This window comes from Giraffa tippelskirchi, chromosome 3, assembly GCF_054371585.1.
Source record: "Giraffa tippelskirchi isolate mGirTip1 chromosome 3, T2T-mGirTip1v1.2.pri, whole genome shotgun sequence".
NCBI classification, from domain to species: domain Eukaryota; kingdom Metazoa; phylum Chordata; class Mammalia; order Artiodactyla; family Giraffidae; genus Giraffa; species Giraffa tippelskirchi.
Window position 1 is genome coordinate 39,483,309 of NC_137277.1, and position 17,762 is coordinate 39,501,070.

The window sequence follows — 17,762 nt, forward strand, 5'->3', positions numbered from 1 at the left end:
TCTTGTTCTTCTTATACAAGCTGTTGTTCACTCAGCTGGCCTAATCCTTTCATTTAATTTATTTTATAAATAACAAAAGAGGAGAGATTTTTTTGTCTCCTGGTTATAGCATCCATTTGGAGAAGGCAATGGCACCCCACTCCAGTACTCTTGCCTGGAAAATCCCATGGACGGAGGAGCCTGGTAGGCTACAGTCCACGGGGTCGCTAAGAGTCGGACACGACTGAGCGACTCCACTTTCACTTTTCACTTTCATGCACTGGAGAAGAAAATGGCAACCCACTCCAGTATTCTTGCCTGGAGAATCCCAGGGACGGTGGAGCCTGGTGGGCTGCCATCTGTGGGGTCACCCAGAGTCGGACACGACTGAAGAGACTTAGCAGTAGCAGTATAGCACCCATTGCCCAAAAAGTCAGCTCTCTTTTTATTTTTATTTATTTTATTTATTTTATTTTTTGGCCACACTATGTGGCAGTAGGGATCTTATTTTCCTGACCAGTGATTGAACCCAGAGCCCTGCATTGTAATTATGGAGTCCTCACCACTGGACTGCCAGGGAAGTCCCCAGCTCTCTTTGTAAATCCCCACAAGTCAGTTCAAGGCCAGGTCTTTCTACTCTGTGGTAACTAAATTTACCTCCATTGTAATAGTTAGGACTCTTGGGTTGTAAGTAACAGAAACCCAGCTGAGCAAGTTTCAGATAAAAAGGACAATTTTTAAAGGATAGAGAGGTGCTTTCACAGCAATTTTATGCCTGCATATGTACCCAAAAGAAATGAAAGCTGGACTAAAACACATACAGCCACATGATTCACAATAGGCAAAAAGTGGAAACAACCCAGATGTCCATCAAGAGATGAATAGATAAACAAGATGTGGTATATACAAATGATGGGATATTATTCAACTGTTAAAAAGGAATGAAACTCTGATTCATGCTACAATGTGGATGAACCTTGAAAACATTATGCTATATGAAAAAAAAACATACCAGAGGGACTTCCGTGGCAGTCCAGTGGTTGACTCCATTCTTCCACTGCATGGGGTGCAGGTTCGATCCCTGGTCAGGGAACTAAGATCCTATGGCCAAAAAAAAAAAAACAAAACACACATACACACATGTATCTTCTTTATCCATTCATTCGTAGATAGACACTTGTTTCTCTATCTTGGTTATTGTGAATAACACAGCAATAAACGTGAGAGTGCAGAGGACAAGTATTGTATGATTCTACTTATATGAGGCACCGAGGAAAGGAAAAGTCATAGAGACAGGAGGTAGAATAGGTCATCAGAGGCCAAAGGAGAGAGGAGTGGAGAATTCTTATTTGTTGGGTACAGAGTTTCTCTTCGGAATGATAAAAGAGGTTCTGGAAATGAGAAGTGGTGATGGTTACACAATATTGTACATGTACTTAACACCACTTAAAAGTATACATTAAAACAAAAATTGTTTATGGATTTCTCTGGTGGTACAGTGGATAAGAATCTGCCTGCCAATGCAGGGGACAGAGGGTTTGATCCCTGATCCATGAAGATCCCACTTGCCACGGAGCAACTAAGCCCAGGTGACACAACTATTGAGCCTGTGGTCTGGAGCCCACATGCCAAAACTACTGACCCTGTGTGCTACAACTAGAGAGTAGCCTCCACTCACCACAACTAGAGAAAGCCCGCACACAGCAATGATGACTCAGCACAACCTAAATAAATAAATGAATATTTTAAAAAGTATTTAAATGGTAAGTTTTATGTTAGCATGTGCTCAGTCACTTCAGTCATGTCCGACTCTTTGCCACCCTATGGACTGTAGCTGCTAGGCACCTCTGTCCATGCGATTTTCCAGGCGAGAATACTGGAGTGGGTTGCCATTCCCTTCTCCAGGGTATCTTTCCAACCCAAGGATCAAACTCGTGTCTCTTACATCTCCTGCATTGGCAGGCAGGTTCTTTACCACCAGCATCACCTGGGAAGCTATGTTAGCGTATTTTGCCACAACATTTTAAAAAGAACACAGGTGGACTTGGGTTTGAATTCTGACTCTGCTATGTACCAGCTGTGTCCTGTTAGGTAAGTTACTTAGACTCTCTTGGATATGTGAAAGTGGTCAGGTTGTTTTGCAATTAAAACCAAACAAAACAAACACTGAATCTTGGTAGCCTAACAGACAAAGATTTATTCTTATTTTTAGTGTTTATCTGACATGTAATGTTGGTCAGTGGGGGAAGTGAGGGACTCTGCTCAAAAAGCCCGGCCGATGCTGAATCCACTGCCCCATCTGGACACTGACCTTTTGGGCACTATGCAAGGGGAGAGGAGAGCTGGAGAACCACGCTGGGCTCTATTCTACCAGCACCTCTGGTCCACCCAACTGCAAGGGACTGGGAAACGTGGGGGAGCACATGAATGTTGCATAACTCAGTATGTTCGTCTGTAAAATAAGCATAAGCATTTTTTAATCTCAGGTTGCTGTGAAGAATAAAATGATATAAGTAAAGCACTTAGTACATATCGTGAAACCTCAATAAATTGTTATGTTTCAAAAAATGAAAAATAGAACTACCGTATGATCCAGAAATCCCATTTTTGGGTATATATCCGAAGGAAATGAAAACAAGTTATAGAAAAAAGATCACTCTCACATTTATTGCTGTGTTATTCACAATAACCAAGATAAACAAGTGTCCATCAGCGAATGAATGGATAAAGAAGATATATGTGTGTATGTATTATTCTGTTTTTGCAGCCATGAGAAAAAAGGAAATCCTGTCATTTGTGAAACAAGAATGGACCTTGAGGACATTATGCTAAGTGAGGTAAATCAGACGGTGAAAGGTGAATACTGTATGATACCCCTTGTATGCAGAATCTTTAAAAAACAAACTAAAAAAACCAGAGAGTATAAGGATAGTTACCAAAGGCTGGGAGGTTGGAGAATGGGAGAGATGTTGTTTAAAGGTGTATACTTGTAACTAGTAAACAAATAAGTCCTGGAGACCTATAGTATAGGGAATATAGACAACAAAATTATACTATAAGTTTAAACTTTCTAAGAGACTCCATCTTAACTGTTCCTGTCACTAGTCACTGGAAGAAAGGATAATTATGTGATACAATAGAGGTGTTAGCTAACAATGGCAACTGTATTGCAATGTAAATGTATGAAATCAATCTGTTATACACCTTAAACTTACACAGTGTTATATATTGATTATATCTTCATTAAAAAAAATTGTTACAGTCCATCCAGTTCCAGCATCTTATCCCGAGGATCAAGATGTGGAATTACAAGATCTGTTTTTGAAGATTTTTTTCTTTTGAGGTGGACCATTTTTAAAGTCTTTATTGAATTTGTTATGATATTGTTTTTGTTTTTATGCTTTGGTTTTTTGGGCCATGAGGCATGTGAGATCTTAGCTCCCTGACCAGGGATCAAACCTGCACCCCCTGCATTGGAAGGTGAAGTCTTAATAACCACTGGACCTCCAGGGAAGTCCCCTAGATCTGTGTTTTTTAAGATGTCTGATATTGGACTCCACACAGATAAAAGCAACCATTTTGCCTAGTTTCACCAGTGCTGTGTTCTAGTCAAAGCTCCTTCGGTTGTAAGGAGAAGAAATAGCTAAAGCTAGATGAAAGTTTAGTGTAAAAAATTACTTGGAGAAAAGCACAAATGAGCCAGGAGCCTCGAGGAAGGGCGGGAGCCAGTCATTTTGGGACCGGTGATCCTCTGAACCTCTCTGTGATGGTTAATCTGCTTCTGTAGGTATATCTGCTCAGCCTTCTAGCTCCCTTGGAACTGTCTTCCCCTGGTCTAATTCTTCCCAACTCAGGATTGCACATGCTCACAAACATGCTACACCATCTTTGATTCTACCAGGCATTTCCATTAAACTGACTGTCTTGAATTAACAATTTCCTTCTAAGTTATTTCCTGAGAGAGGGCTCTGTTAGGTCAAGCTCATCTTTTCCAACCTGGCCACATAAACCACAAAAAGCTGACCTGCTGGTGGGTTGACTCCCTTCAGATAAGGTGTTCCTTCTTTGGCTTATCAGGTTTAGTGCCTTACATTTTCTAGTTAGTAAAAGTGAATATTATCATAAAAATCTACCCTATTAATTTGATGTATGAAAAATGAGATTCCACTTTAATTTGCATTTTTTATTAGGAAGACTAAACATTTCCCCCTCTGTTTCTGTATTTGTAATCTCTTTTCACTTGTTTAATTTTAATGTTCTTAGTGTATTTTTCTATTGCTCTTCCCATCTTTCCCTTGTTGATTAATAAGACTATTAACCATTAGTCTATCATATGTATTGCAACTATTTCCCCCAGTTTGCCGTTTGTATTTTAACTTGGTGGTGGGATTTGGCATAAAAAAGTTTTTGTTGTTTTTTTGTAGTCAGAACTGTTATCTTTTCCTTCATGTTTCCCACCCTTAGGGTCATATTTAGAGAGTCCCTCTGCTCCCCAAGATTATAATAATACTCATTTATTTTCTTCCTGGAACGTTTATGGTTTCATTTTGTACATTACTTTGCATGTGGGATAGGGTAGATATAATAATAGCTAACATTTAAGAGGCATGTTTTGTGTGATAGGCACCATGTTTTTATTTTTTAACACCCATTATCTCTTTTAATCCTCATAATCATATGAGGTTGTCACTTTTATTACCTCATTTTTAAATATGGGAGAAATGAGGCTTAAGGAGGTTAAATATCTTGTCTACAATTACACAGCTAATCAGTGGCAAAAATGACATTCAAACCCTGTGTATATTTTCTCATTTCCTCCCAGAATCATTAGTCATCTGTTGTTAAATCCAGCATTTCCCTCACTGATTGAAATGCCACTCTTACCATCTAGTAGTTTTTGCTAAGTCCTTGGGTCTATTTCTGCCCTTTCTTCTCTGTTCTATTGATTGTTCTGTCTACTCCTGTGCCAGTAACATACTGTTCTAGTGACTGTTGCATTATTTATACATTCTATTATCTGGGAGGCCAAGTCATTCTTAGATGGTCTTCTTTTTCAAAGTTTTCTTAACTTTTCTTCATTATTTTGCCTTCCAGTAAAGCTTTAAATTATGTTGCAAAATCCTCAAGGCTTTCCCCTGAGATTTTTGCTGAAAATGTTGGGGGCTGGGGGATACCTTGCATGTTGAGTTGAGTTCATTAGATTCCTCAGTTCAGAGTGACCATGGTCCTGTAAGCAAGGCCGTTGCTTATTTTAACCTCTCCCTTATCCTTGGTAAACAACCTCCATCCCCTCCCACAGAAACACGCAGAGCTATGTGTTTGAAATGCGCTCTTGGATGTGTATGTATTCTTATAAAGCACATACTGCTGCCCTGTCATGTGTCTTAAATTTACATAATTGTATTGGTCTGAGGATCTTTTTCTATTTCCTTTGTTTCAGTACTCAACACACACTGCTGCATGTACATCTAACTCATAGATCCTCCTGCTGAACAGCACTGCCCAGGATGCATCCAAATATTCCAAGAGTGATGGCACCATGGATGATCCCAACGCCTCATTTTCACAACAGAGCTTGAGTGAACATCCTTGCACATGGTTCTTTATGGACCGGAAACCTCTCTGGAGCACATCCCCCAGTCTGGGATGGCTGGTTGTTGAGTTTTTGCATCCTCGACGTCCCCAGTTCTGCCAGATTTCTTTCCAGAACATCTGTACCCGTTGGCACTCCCAGCATGACAAAAGGATTTTCATTTCTCTGATTCTCCTAATCACCCACTATTTTCTAACTCTCGTTTTGTCCCTCTGGTGGATATAAAATTATATCTCATTGCTTTAATTTGCCTTTCATTGATTACCAGTGAATTTGAGCATCGCTTCTTACTTTTGTGAGTCACCTACATTTCCCCTTCTGGGAATTACCCACTGACAGTATTTGTCCATTTTTCTAGCTCATTTCCTTCTCTTCCTCCCTCCCTCCATGGTCTCTTGTCTTTCACATATAGATATTTAATTCTTCTGGAGAGTAGATTAGTGTATGGTAGGTGATAAGAATCATATTTTATTTTTCTCCAAATAGTGAAATAGTTCCTCTGACATCATCTACTGAATAATTTGTCCTTTCCATATTGACTTGTGGTGTCATCGTCATCTGATATCAAATTCCCATAGATATGTGGGTCTATTTCTGAACTCTATTCTGTTCCTCTGGTTCATGTATCTAATCTCGCAGCATCACCATCCTGACCTTATGACTATGGCTTTATATTATAGCATAAAACTGGATTGAGCTAGTTCCCTCTTGTTGTTCTGTTTCCAAAATAAAATTAGTTACTCTGAGAAGAGTGAGTTTGTCCAATTTCTCAAAAAAAAAAAAAAATCCTGATTGTATTTTGCATGGAATTGTATTTAATTTATAGACAGACTTTGGGGAGAATTTATTTTTTAAAGTAATATAAGTGCACATATTTAAAATAAATCAGAACTACAAGGCTTATAATAAGGTTCAGCAATCCCCTGCCCTATCCTCATATCTCAAGCCAGAGTCCCCACAAGCCACCACTTACACCCTCTTAGCTCTTTCTCCTGGTGTTTCTCTCCATATCTCTAAACAAGATGTTTACTCTGTCATTTTATAATGTTCCTATTTTAGATATTATCTATTGCTTTCTTACTATCGAAATAGGATTTTGCTCTATTTTACAGTAGATGTAGACACATAAACACATCCTTTCTCATCCTCCCAATATAGTTTTACAATTTTTAAAAATGGGTACTTAGGGCATAACTTGTTATAACCATGTAATACAGCTGAGTCATATAGTAATATGCCACACTGAAGTGTCCTTTCTTTAACAGCTTTCTGTTTTCCCTGACATTAAAACGACCTTGCTTTGCTCTGTTGGTTGGTTTTCCACGTACTTATCACATGCTCAAAGTCTGCAGCAGCTCTAAAACTGCTCTCAGAGAACAGTTTAGAGAGAGTCTAAAACTGTTCTCGGCTTAGTCAAACACAGCTGTCTTGGCGATGTTGCCTCTGAAGCTTTCCATCCTCCTGCTCCAAAATAGATGAGTGATTCTAAGGATCCACTGAAAAACTGAACGTCCTTTCAGGTCCATCCTTGGTCTCTGTTGGAGCCCCTGTTACATAGACCCACGGTATCATCGTGATGGTGGAGATCCTCCTCCTGGAGCTTACTGAGAAATTTACTTCCATGGGTGATGTGTTTTTGGAGGTCATGCATGTTCAAATATGTTTTTATTATCTCTTCACATTTGAATTACGGTTTGTTCAGACTTTTAGTTTGGAAATCAATTTTTCATCAGAATTTTGAAGGTATTTTGCCACTGTGTTCTATCTGCCAACATTTATGATGATAAATTTAGTATCATTCCGATGCCTGACACTTTGTGTGTGACCTGTCTCATTTCTCTTAAGATTTCCATTGTTTCCAGTGTCTTGAAATTTCATGAAGATTGGCTTGAGCGTGGGTCTTTCCTCAATAATCATGAAGGGCAATTGGTCAGCATCTTTTGTTTGAAAACATCCTTTAATTCTTGAAAATTACCTCATGCTTTAATACCTTCTTCCCAATTATTATTCTCTGTTCTTGTATTTCCTGAAACTTCTATTATTTAGTTGTTGGACCCTTTAAACCAGCAATTTTTTTCTCTTTCCTCTCCTTATCACACTCCCTGGCCTCCATTTTAGGAGATTTCTTGAGCTTTACCTTCCAATGCATTCTGTTTATATATTTTTTATTTAAAGTAATGCTTCTTACTTGCTAAATATTCCTTTAAAAAAATCATCCTGTTCTTATTTCATAAATGTGATATCTCTCCAAGCACTTTGGGAATGTTAATCATAGTTGGGTTTTTTGTAAAGTATCTTCTCTGCAGTATCTCTGTTTCACTGGAGCTCCACCAAATGTCTGATTCTTATCTCTTTATTTCTAAGAGTGAGGCAGAGACAAGGTCATTAGGAACTCTGTAAGGAAACAGACTCACAGACACAGAGAACAGACTTGTGGTTGCCAAGAGAGAGTAAAAGACTGGAAGTTTGGGATTAGCAGATGTAAGCTCTTACATATAGGGTGCATAAACAACAAGGTCCTACTGTACAGTACAGGGAACTTTATTCAGTATCCTGTGATAAACCATAATGGAAAAGAATGTGAAAAAGAATATATGTGTGTGTAACTGAGTCACTGTACTGTACAGCAGAAATTAACACAATGTTCTAAATCAACCCTACATCAATAAAATTTAAGAAACAAGAATTTTACCCTTTTTAAAAGCTAATTAATATTCCATTGGATATATTACCACATTTTGTTTATCTAGTCATCTATTATTATTGAGTCTTGCACATTGATCTTCTATTTGGCCTTATTGCTAAATTCTATTTACCTCTGAGAATTTGTTGATTCTGTTGGGTTTATATATAGATGATTATACTATCTATAAATAATAATAATTTTGTTGCTTCCATTGTGTATTGGTATCCTATTACTGCTATAACAAATTGCAAAAACTTTCGTGGCTTGAAGCAACCAAATTTATTATCTTATTACAAAGCTACACATTTTCCTCTAATTATTTATTTACTGCTATATAAATTCAATATATATTGATATGTAAATTCTCCATTGTTGATTTAAAAGATACATCTATTTTCATTCTCCTCTGGTTACCCCTAAATAGTCTAGTGCTGATAAATATTTAACAACTGAGGGGCGGGGAAAGCCCTTATTTGTAATGTTTTTCAATTTCCATGATGTAAATATTTTCATCATGGCCAATTCAAGGCTTCCAACGTGACATCACTGGACATGGAGAAAGAAAGAGAGGAACAACAGGACACAGTTATATATTTTTACCATGCATATTAAAATAGATGTAAATAACCTCACAAGCATAGATAATAGTAAAATGTAGTAAAATGAGTTTTTAGTATTCTTACTTTTGTTTTTAATATAATATAACATCATAATAAGGGTATATAAATTCATCTGAATGATGTTTGCATTTAACAACTGGCTTACTCAAAATATAACCATCAGCTCTTACAAGCTGAATGAGCCAGTTCCAGCACACCACTGTCCCTAGATCAGTAAAATCCAAGCTTATATTTATATTCCCTATCAAATTTTTGACAGATTTATTGAGGTATAATTAACATACAATAAGATGCACATATTTAAAGTATGAAAATTTATAAGCTTTGACATATGTATATATCTGTTAAACATTATCAACATCAAACCTGTTTTAAGTCACATTACTTCCTGTGTATCTCAAAGCTGCTAGAGGTATTTTGTTGTTGTTGCTGGAATGCTTCATCCAGGGATGTTTTCAAGGAGACTCTTTTATATGATGATCATCTGATGCTTGGTTCTTCTACTGGCCTTTCCTGGAGTCATTCATCTATCTGTAGTCATCTGGGGTCTTAACTGGACTGAATGGTCTAAGATGGTCTTATTCACATGTCTGGCAGCTGGCCAGTAGGCAAGCTGCTGGCTGGGCATCATCAGTTCTCCTACCTATGGCCTCTTCATCAAGCCAGCGCAGGCTTGTTCACATCTTGGTCTCAGGGTAATAGCCACAGCCTAAACTGAGTAAGCCCTTTTGCATAAGCACTTTTCAAGTCTCTGCTTGCTTCATATTTGCTAATGTCTCATTGATCAAGCCCAGACTCAAGAAGTAAAGGACTAATTCCCATTCTTTGATGGGAGGTGCAAAGTCATTTTGCAAAGGGACTTGCATATAGGGATGGGAAAAATTATTGCAGCCATCTTTGTAAACAAATGGCCACTCCTACCAGCTAGTCAATATATTTTCATTCAGTAAATATCATGTGCCATATGCTAGGACCTATGTATAAAAAGAAAACAGGAATATTTTCTGTCCTCAAGAAGATATGGGGCTTCCCTGGTGGCTCAGTGTTAAAGAATCCACCTGCCAATGCAGGAGACTCAGGTTCAATCCCTGATCTGGAAAGATCCCACATGCCATGGAACAACTAAATTCACGTGTCACAACTATTGAGCCTGTGCTCTAGAGCCTGGGAGCTGTAACTCCTGAGCCCACATGCCACAGCTACTAAAGCCTGTGTGCCCTAGAGCTGGTGCCTGCAACAACAGAAGCCACCGCAATGAGAAGCCCAAGTACCACAGCTAGAGAGTTGCCCTCACTCACCTCAACTAGAGAAAAGCCCCCACAGCAACCAAGACCCAGCACAGCCAAAAATAAATAAAATCATTATTAAAAAAAGATGTGATTTGACGAAGAAAACAGACAAACCAACATCATACTCCAGTGCAGCTGAAGTCACAACACAGTTTAGAGGATACTATGCAAGTAGATGGGAGGCCACATGATTCACACTGGGTGGAGGACACAGGAAGGCTGCCTGGAGGAAGTGACTGGTGTAAAGAGTCTGGAGACCCTCTCTACTTTGCTTTCTCAATGAGTAGAGAGGGAGGGAATGGAATAGTAGAAGTGAAGAACTAGCAGCCTTAAAAAAGAAAAGAAAAGGAAAGAAAGGGACTTCCCTGGCAGTCCAGTGGTTCTCTCCACTTCCAATGCATCAGTTGCAAGTTCAATCCCTGGTCAGGGGACAAGGATCCTGTGTGCTACAGGGTTCGGCCAAAAAAAAGCAGAACCAGCAGCCTTATGCTATAGCACAGGGAACTATATGCAATATCCTGGGATAAACCATAATGGAAAAGAATCTAAAAAAGAATGCATACGTGTGTATAACTGAGTCACTCTGCTTTATCGCAGAAATTAACATAACATTGAAAATCAAACTTCTATAAAAAATAGATTTTAAAAAAAGGGACTAGTAGCTTTAGTCAGGCTTCAGTCTCCAATCATTCTCCTTTTGCACATAAGTATGGAATCATGAAATCACCATGAAAGTCTGAAGTCAAGCAGAACCAAAGAAAAACACAAGACCGTTTTTCCTGGGGCTCCCCAGTCTCTCAAAGTCTCATCAGATTACATTCTCCATAAAAGATCCTTTGTCAAGGTGACTTTCCCAGACTAAGCTTGTAGGCAGAGTGGCTGCTGCTTACAGATTTGGGTCTGGAGACACTCTTTGCCACTCGTTCTCAGTGATGCCACTTGTCATAAGTTTCTGCAAGAAGGCATTATCAACATTACAGCCATGATGCCCTACAGCTCTACAGAGGAGTGGGGTTGAAAATGTAACAGTGGTGCAGAGTACATAAACACTTTCTGCTTGATAAGTGATTGTTGAATTTTCAAAAAATATTCAGAAAGAGGAATAGATACCTAATAGTTATCTGTGTTTACCTCTCATCTCGTCACCAGAATCTAGGGGGAGCAGGAAATTTCATGATTTCCTATACTTGCTTCTTTGTTAGTTGAATGTTTTACAATCAGCAGAGTGTACTGCTAGTACTCTAAGTTAAAACAATTTGGAGGCGGGCCGTCGCATGGCTTGTGGAATCCTGGTTCCCAGACCAGGGATCAAATCTGGGCCCCCAGCAGGGGTAGCACAGAGTCATAATCACTGGATTGCCTGGGAAGTCCCACCTTAGTTTAAAAACTTTTTTAAAAGTCACAGATCTGAAACATTTCTAACCGATACTACTACTAATACGAGTAATAATGCTTTAAATGAATCCTTGGTATGTCCTAAGCATTTTACAAGTATTAAGCATATAAATAACTCTGAGTTAGATACAGTGATTCTTCTTGTTTTATAGATTAGGAAACAGAGACTCATGATTTCCCCAAGATATCATAACTAAGGAGTGACAGAGAAGAGTCTGACTCTGTGCCATTTGGCTTAAGAGTCTATTCAAAAACTGTGATACGAAAATACCACTCTCATCTGGGGAATGGGACAGATTCCTGGAAATTGGAGAGTAAGCCCCAAAGAAGTAAATATGATTTCTTTAAAGCTTCCCAGTTCACCCTTAAAATGCATCAGAAGTTACTTTCTGTCTCCTAATACATGAAATTCATTTAAAAATAAAAGCATGAAAATAATTTCCCATCAAGTCAAGTAAATGCTGCAGGCAGATGTTCTTTGTCTATCCTGGGGCTTCAAGTGTCCTGGACACACTACTGTATATACTGGGAGAATTGCTTGCCCCAGGTTGATAGACACAGACAATCGGTTCCCTGCATCGCTGGCATTCTCTGGTAGATCAACAAGGGCAGAATGTTTTCCTAAGATCCTGTTGTTGTTGTTGTTTAGTCGCTAAGTCGTGTTGACTCCTTTGCAACCCCATGGACTGTGTCATCAGGCTACTCTGTCCATGGGATTTCCCAGGCAAGAATACTGGAGTGGATTGCCATTTCCTTCTCTAGGGGCTCTTCCTGATCCAGGGATCAAACCCATATATCCTGCATTGGCAGGCAAATTCTTTACCATTGAGCTACCAGGGAAGCCCTGGAAGGGATCAGTTCAGTTCAGTCGCTCAGTTGTGTCCGACTCTTTGCGACCCCATGAATCGCAGCACGCTAGGCCTCCCTGATCAAGCATCAGTTAACTCTGGTTTCTACCCAGTTTGGAGAAAAAATTCCTCCTCATAAGTAAAGCACACACTAGATGACCCATCTGGTGACAGCTGATGGATTGGCAAACCTGTTGGCTTGGGTGAGACATTCCTCAGGCTGGCCGCAGCTGTCTCAGACTTGGTCAACTTCTCCTCGCAGCCCACAGCCCACTTTCTAGGAATTCACATACAGTGACTGCTGCAATAATACAGTGCAATCCAACAATCAGTTGTTAAATGATTAACAAGTGCAAAAGTTCAACCTCAAAAAAAAAAAAAAATAGAGTTATATATTGGTATTTGTTGCACAACACTGTGAATGTAACTAAAGCTACTAAACTGCACACTTAAAAATAGTTAAAATGGGAGAAGGAAATGGCAACCCACTCCAGTATTCTTGCCTGGAGAATCCCATGGACAGAGGAGCCTGGCAGGCTGCAGTCCATGGGGTTACATGACTGAGCACACGTGCATGAGGGTGGAGGGAGATGGGTTGGTAGCAAAAAACTGGTAGAACTAAAAAAAAAAGTTAAAATGGCAAATTTTATGTTATATATTTTCCAACAACAGTAAAATAATAAAAAAACAAAACAAAAAAACAAAACCTAAACTTATCCACAAGTAAACAGTTCTGGCCTCTAGGAAATTCTGGGGTTGTGCTAAGTCACTTCAGTTGTGTCCAACTCTTTGCGACCCTATGGATTGCAACCCACCAGGCCTCTCTGTCTGTGGAATTCTCCAGGCAAGAATACTGGAGTGGGTTGCCATTTTGGGGTCCAGGGGATGGGAACTATATTCCAGGTGAATAGAACTACCAGCCGGGGGAGAGCAAATCTAATCCCATAATCCCTCACAGAAACCCCTTCAATGGCTCCCTATTACTCTTGGGATAAATACCAACAGCCTTAACTGGTTTATGAGACTCTGTGATGGTCATCTTTCTGACTTCATTTTGTTTCACTTCCCATTTTGCTTTTTCTGTCCCAGCCACCCCACAGACTGTAACCTGCCAGGCTCCTCTGTCCATGGGATTTCCCAGGCAAGAATACTGGAGTGGGTTGCTGTTTCCTTCTCCAGGGGATCTTCCTGACCCAGGGATCAAACCCACATCTTGGGTGTCTTCCTTTTCTTCCTTTCAACTCACCAAATTCCTTTTCACTTTGGGGGCTTTGCATGGGATTTTCCCCTTGCTTGAAAATCTTTTCCATCCCACTCTCTTCTTGGCTAATTCAATCCAAGCATCTCTTCCTCTAAGAAGACCCCCAGCATGTTACATCTGCTTATGGAACTACGTACCTTCCTGCAAATATAGGTGCAAATGACAGAGTTGCATTTGTTTAGAGAAAGAAGCTGTGATTTAGAGAAACTCATGTTTTGCTCAAGGTCACACTGCTGGGAAGAAGCCGAGTGAGGACTTGAACTAGACTCTGGTTCTGATGTCAGTGCCATTAACCATTGCTCAAGTCTGTTTCAGGATGAGGCTGCAATGGTAAACCTCATCTCCTCTAGTCCTGCCTATCAGTCTCAAGCTAGCTCAGCATCTCCCAGTGCAGCCTTGGCATCTCCAGACAGCTCAGTCTAAATCAACACATAGTCTTCCATTATAACTAAACTTCTGACATATGGAGAAAGACTGGGAGAGAAGAGGGGGAAAAATCAGTGCTCACATCCATTAGAGTGGCTATTATGGGACTTCCCTGGTGGTCCAGTGGTAGACCCTAAGCTTGCAATGCAGGAGCTGTGAGCATGATCCCTGGCTGGGGAACTAAGATCCCACATGCCATGTGGCACAGCCGGAAAAAAAAAAAAAGGCTGTTAGTGAAAAAAAAAGAAAGAAAAAAAAATCAGAAATAACACATGTTGGATGTGTGTGGAGAAGCTGGGATCCTTTTGTTATTGCTAGTAGGAATGTAAAATGATGTACCTGCTATGGAAAATGATATGTCAATTCCTCAAAAAATTACACATGGAATTACCATGTGATCCAGCAATCCCACTTCTGGCTATATACTCAAAAAAAAGTGAAAGTGAAACCGGAATAGATATTTGCACACCCATGTTCATAGTAGCACTAATTATAATAGCCAAAAGGTAGAAGCAATCCATGGGTCTGTAGACAGATGAATGGATAAACCAAATGTGGTATATATGTATGATGGAATTATCATTCAGCCTTAAAAAAGGAAAGACATTCTTCAATATGCTACAACATGAATGAACACATTATGCTAAGTGAAGAAGCCAGTTACAAAAGGACAAACATTCTATGAGTACACTTATATGAGGCTCCTAGAGTAGTCAGATTCATAAAGACAGATAGTAGAATGATGATTGTCAGGGGCTGGAGGAGGGGAGAATGAAGATGGATGCTGTGATAGTCATACAACACTCTGAATGTACTTAATGCCATCAAGCTGCATAATTAAAAATGGTTAAAATGGCAAACTTTATGATACGTGTATTTTCTCTCTCTTTCACACACACACAAAATCAGTGTTCCCAGAAGGACTCCTTGGCTATGCTTCTAGAGGCAAGAAAGTGGAGAAGCAAGAAAGGAGCTCTTAAGGAGTTGGAGGGATGTTCAAGAGGGAGGGAATATATGTAAACATAGAGTTGATTCACTTTGTTGTACAGCAGAAACTAACACAGCATTGTAAAGCAATTATACTCCAATTTAAAAACATTGGAAAAATTTTAAAAAAAAAAGCAAATTTCCTTTACAAAAAAAAAGAAGAAGGGGAGCTTTGTCCAGGCACCTTGTCCTGTCTTCCTTAAGTGGTCTGCCTCCAGCCGGGTTGAGGCAGGGACTTGGAGGGAGACAGAAGGGCTAGGTGGATGTTGTGAACTTGTCTGGGTCCCTGGGTTCTTTAGCAGAAAGCCAAGGGAACACTAGGTCCTGTCTGTCTCCCTGAAGCTCTCCCACCTCCAGCTGCAGCTGGCTCACCACTGGGCCCCAATGGGACACACAGGGTCAAAGTAACGAACAAACAGAACCATGCCTGGGCTCATTCCCTCCTCTACTCTCCAGCAGTGTCCTCTGGCCTTAGAGGTCCTCCTGAGATGACCGTGCTGCTGCTGTGTGAGCCTCAACCATTGGATTTTTTTTTTGTGGAAAGGGCCTCTGCCATGTGGCCGTCAGAGCCGCAGGGATGTGTGGGGGAGTCCTTTCCCGCCCGCTTAGTCATTCAGCCTGCATGGGCGAGGTGTCTCATCCTGGTCACAGTGCCCAACAAAAATGTGGCCCAACCAGGATGAGAGCAGGAAGCAGGGATCCGCTTGACATCACTGGGAGGAGAGGATCCGAGGTAGCGCCACACCTGTTTTCTGATCATCAAAGGGAATTTTAAAACATTCTATTAAAAATTTTATCTTTGATAAAATAACATATGTACAGAACTCAAAAGCTAAAAATTTAAATAAAAGAAAAAGGCCTAAAGGTGAAACAGCAGTTCTCTGCTCCCATAACTTTCATCCCAAGTCTAGCTCCTCAGATCCAAGCACTTTTAACCCATTTTTTATCTGTTTCTTCTGGTGTGCTCAGTCAGTCACGTCAGACTCTTCGCGAGCTCATGGACTGTAGCCCGCCAGGCTCCTCTGTCGATGGAATTCTCCAGGCTATAAGAATACTGGAGTGGGAAGAGAATTTAACTCTTCCTTCACCTCTTCTTCTACCTCCTCAATGTTTTTTTAAGCCAATTTTGGTTAAAGCTGTACCTCATGTCTTGATTATTATGACTCTAAATTCCATTCCCTGACCACTCCCCCCGCAGGCCCCCTTCCCTACATCCTGCAGCCCCTCCCCCACCTTGCCCTCTGGGCCCCTCGGAGGCTCCCTTCCTGAGGCTTTCCTTTGCTGACCTCCTGGGAACTCTGAAGAGAATTGTTTTATAGCTATTTTTAAATGATTTCAAAAGGCCTAAGTTCATCGTAGAAGTTTTTTAAAGGCCCAAGAAAGAAAGATAATATATTCTTCTACTTAAACATAACCATTAACATTTTGGTGTATAGCTTCACAATCTTTCCTATATTTCTCAATACATCAAAGAGGGAAAGTGCTGTTTAGAAAATAAAGGCCATGATTGTTGCATTTCTACCCCTAGGAGAGTAGCTTGATTCCTATCTCAGTAATAATTCTTACGTGGAGGAAAATAGCTTGTTGGACCCCATGAATCTACAAATATAAAAAATGCCACCTCCTCCTGCCCCACCAGAGTATGGTTAAGAAAAGGGAGACAGTATTTTTGAAAAAAAAAAAGCAAGCAATAAAATGGTAGTAATTAAGGACTGTAAAATTAAATTTAAAAAAATTTAAAAATTAAGGCATGAAACAAACTGAGACAGAGAGAGTTTGAGAGAGGAAAAGAGTCTAGAGCCACATCACCCAACACAGTAGGCACTGATCACACGAGGCTATTTAAATTTAATAAAGTTAAAAATTCAGTTCCTCAGTTGCACTTGCCACGTTTCAAGTACTTAACAGATATATGTGGCTAGTGGCTACCCTATTGGTCAGCACAGAGAAAGATGTTTCCGTCATTGCAGAAAACTCTATAGGATAGCTGCTGCTGCTGCTAAGTCACGTTAGTCGTGTCCGACTCTGTGCGACCCCATAGACGGCAGCTCACCAGGCTCCTCCGTCCTTGGGATTCTCCAGGCAAGAATACTGGAGTGGGTTGCCATTTCCTTCTCCAGTGCATGAAAGTGAAAAGTGAAAGTGAAGTCGCTCAGTCGTGTCCGACTCTTCTCGACCCCATGGGCTGCAGCCTACCAGGCTCCTCCGTCCATGGGGTTTCCCAGGCAAGAGTACTGGAGTGGAGTGCCATTGCCTTCTCCCTATAGGATAGCACTGGTCTCTAAACGAACAGCAAAAACTTGCAATACATTGGCCAAATTTAGTTCATAGCAGAAAAGCATGATAGTTTAAGAGGGTGGTCTCTAGAACCAAATCGTGTTCTGCCATTTATTATCCATATGACTTTGAGCAACTTAACCTCTATGTCTCAGTTTCCTCATCTGTAAAGTGCAGATAATGATAGTAACTACCTAATAGGCTGTTCTAAAGACAAAATAATTAATACCTATAAAGTAATTAGGGGACTTCCCTGGTCGTCCGGTGGCTGGGGTTCCCTGTTCCCAGTGCAGCGGGCCCGGGTTTGATCCCTGGTCAGGGAACTAGATCCCACATGCTGCAACTAAAGATCCTGCCTGCTGCAATTAAGATCCGGCTCAGCCAAATACATAAATAAAAAT

The 17,762-nt window shown here is 40.2% G+C and overlaps 1 long non-coding RNA gene across 1 annotated transcript; it reads right to left on the minus strand.

Moving 5' to 3' along the window:
* Positions 1-6,367: 6,367 nt before the first annotated feature.
* Positions 6,368-17,346, minus strand: LOC145542030 (uncharacterized). The gene is made up of 3 exons (XR_014079511.1): positions 13,657-17,346; positions 12,602-12,711; positions 6,368-7,931 (listed from the first exon to the last, which is right to left on the minus strand). It is a non-coding gene; the product is annotated as an uncharacterized LOC145542030 (long non-coding RNA).
* Positions 17,347-17,762: the final 416 nt, after the last annotated feature.